Here is a 2,798-nt window from a genome sequence, read left to right as displayed (position 1 = left end):
CCTGCCCCTACCTGTGGGCTCTGCCTCCTTGCATGTAAGGAGGACAATTATAAAGCCCCAGATTAGGGGTGCTTTGTGCAGTCTCTTTCCTCTGAAATTATCTACTATGTGGATACCACGTAGTTTCTAAAGGCACTGATCTGACCCCTTCTGTCCCCTGTTCAGAAACATGAAAATGTAACCCATTGCCTTTAGAATATTCCAAACTTTGTTCATGGATCTGTGTGATCTAACATTAAATTAAAATTCCAGCTATGTTTACTATACTCCCATTTTTCTGATGCATCCTCCACAGAGCCTGGACTCAGTGGAATAATGTTCATCCAAAGTCTGTTTCTACCAGAACCCCAGAATGTGACCTTATTTGGAAATAGGGTCTTTGTACATATAATTAGTTAAGATGAAGTCATACTGGATTAGAGTGGGTCCCAATCCAATGACTGGTGTCCCTTTTTTTTTCCTACTAACACCTTTTATTTTTTTTAACCATACCAGCAAGAATCAAAACTGTCCATTTTTCCAATGGCAATTTCTACACACCAGAAGGTAGTCATGACTCTCAAAGAAGAAACAATTTGGATTTTTCCTGCCTTCAAAATGTTTATCAAATCCTGTGTTTCTCACAGGCTTTTGAAACACATAGAAAATAATATTCCAATGAATGAAACATACCAAATGTCAGTAATAAGCAAGACACATTCCTTTGGGGAAACGGCTGTTTAAAAAAATCCAGTCTGTATATGCAAAAGGAAAGCAAGGAAATTCAGTCTTTTTCTCTTCTTTAAAAATCTGTTTTTCCTAAAATATCATTCCACAAAATTGGAAGTGAAGGACTAAAAGGTGAGGAGAGGGAAGGGCGGGAAAGGGAGCACACATAATTAACACAAAAAGTAAAATTGTACAAACTTAAGCAGTTTATCATAGACTAGGGTCAAACTCCAGGATACCAAATGCTGGTGTAAGAAATTCACCATTCTGCAGGAGCTAGAAGATTTGTACTGCTGAGTGAAGATCAGCTGAAGAGCAATTCACTGCCTTGGAGCAATTCCCCTTCCCACTCCAAATCCTGGTTTCTGCACCATGCCTCCACGGGGAGGGCCTCTCATTCCACCACCCAGCCCACCTTGAGGGCCTCCAGGTCCCTGCAGGTGGTTATCTCGACGGTCCCCTTCCCGGGCAGCTCGGGACTTCTCTTCCACATTCAGACGGACCTCACCTCTGAACATGATGGGCCGGTTGCTAAGGACCTTCTGAACAGGCTCAGAATCATCAAACACAACAAAACCAAAACTGGGTAATTTCCCGCGGCTGTTAATGCGTAGCTCCACCACATTCCCATAACTTTGAAAAAAATCTTTAAGCTCCGATTTGTCCACTTCATGTGGCAGATTGCCAATGAAAAGTTGGTGACTATCAGGGTGTCTCACAATTCTTCGGGGTTCAACATCACCTTGCTCACCGGCCTCACGGATTGGTCTAGGTCCCCTCTAGGGAGGACTATTTATTCGTTGTTCTTGCACTCTTTGATCCCTCTGAGGCCTCTGCGGTGGAATCTGAGACTCAAGCTTAGACTCCGGACGAGGCTGTGAAGCTGGTACTTTAACAACATGAGGTGGTAGCCCAGTAACTGGAACAGCTCCACTGGGTGGAAGGTTCTTACTGGTCACAGATGCCCAAGAAAATGTCCTCAAGTCTTCCTGTACTGTCTGAGCTATGTCGGTAGGTGCTGGGGAAGAACTCTTCTGAGCATCCTTAGGGGCAGTTTCTTCCAATACTGGCTCAGACTTTTCCTCTTGGATTTCAGATACAGGTTCTTGCTCTGGTTTTGGTTCAGGATCTGGCTCTGGTTCAGCAACAGGTTCCTCTAAATGTTCTTCTAAGTCATTGCTGACAGTCTGATCATAGAAAGTTCCAGAATCATCAGGTACCACCTCAGGTGTCTGCTGTCTTTCTTCAGGTTCCTCTACCTCTTCCTCAGATTCCTCCTGAGGCTCAGTGACAAAGCCACCAAAGACCTCATCTTGGTATCTGAAGATATTGTGAACGTAGAACTTATTTGCAACAGAGCCCTCAGGAGCAAGGACAAATGTCTGCATGAATCTCCTTAAAGCCTGGTTGTTATTAGAGAGCAACCCCATCACCTGGACCACTACACCATCATTCAGAGTGACATGAGCATCAACATGGTGAATCTTAGTGTGGCAATTGGTAAAGTTTTGTGACATCACTTTCCTATGGATCTCTTTCTGTCCATAGACCACATCTGCTGGCTTTCCATTTGAATCCAATCCCCCATGGACATAAGAAGAATTCTTTCCATAAAATCTGTGTAGCATGTCTGGGGCCTGGTTCAGCAGTGTGTAATACTGTCTCACAAATTCCTGCCTGACCAGCAGGGGACTAGGCTTCTCCATGACCATTGCTTTGGTCAATTCAACCTGCGCGGCTAAGTGGGAGAGGAACAAGTTTTGCTCCACAGTACAGCAGAAGGCAAAATCTGACTGATGTCCTCTAAGAAGGCCATGGTGAGACACAGGATACATACCAAGGGAAGACAGTCATGTGAAGATGGAGCCAGAAACCAGAGCTGTGCTGTCCCAAGCCAAGGAACACCAAGGATTTCTGGCAACCACCAGAAGCTCGATTGCTCAAAGAAGGAGCCTTCCCTGGAGACTTCAAAGGGCGTACAACCTTGCTGTTTCCTTGATTTCAGCCTTCTAGCTTCCAGAACTGTGAGGCTCGTGTTATAGGTTAAATTTCTGGTTTAAGCCAATCCATGTGTGGCACTTTGTCATGCA

General features: G+C 44.6%; 1 pseudogene; it reads right to left on the bottom strand.

Annotated features, from left to right (window-relative positions):
• Positions 1-461: 461 nt before the first annotated feature.
• LOC112818183 (ras GTPase-activating protein-binding protein 1 pseudogene) lies at positions 462-2,441 on the bottom strand (annotated as a pseudogene).
• Positions 2,442-2,798: the final 357 nt, after the last annotated feature.

Source organism: Callorhinus ursinus, unplaced genomic scaffold (assembly GCF_003265705.2).
Source record: "Callorhinus ursinus isolate GAN/ISIS: 27379988/994484 unplaced genomic scaffold, GSC_fseal_2.0 scaffold3076, whole genome shotgun sequence".
NCBI lineage: Eukaryota > Metazoa > Chordata > Mammalia > Carnivora > Otariidae > Callorhinus > Callorhinus ursinus.
Note: the sequence above shows the minus strand (reverse complement) of the source record. Positions and strands in the feature narration are given on the sequence as shown.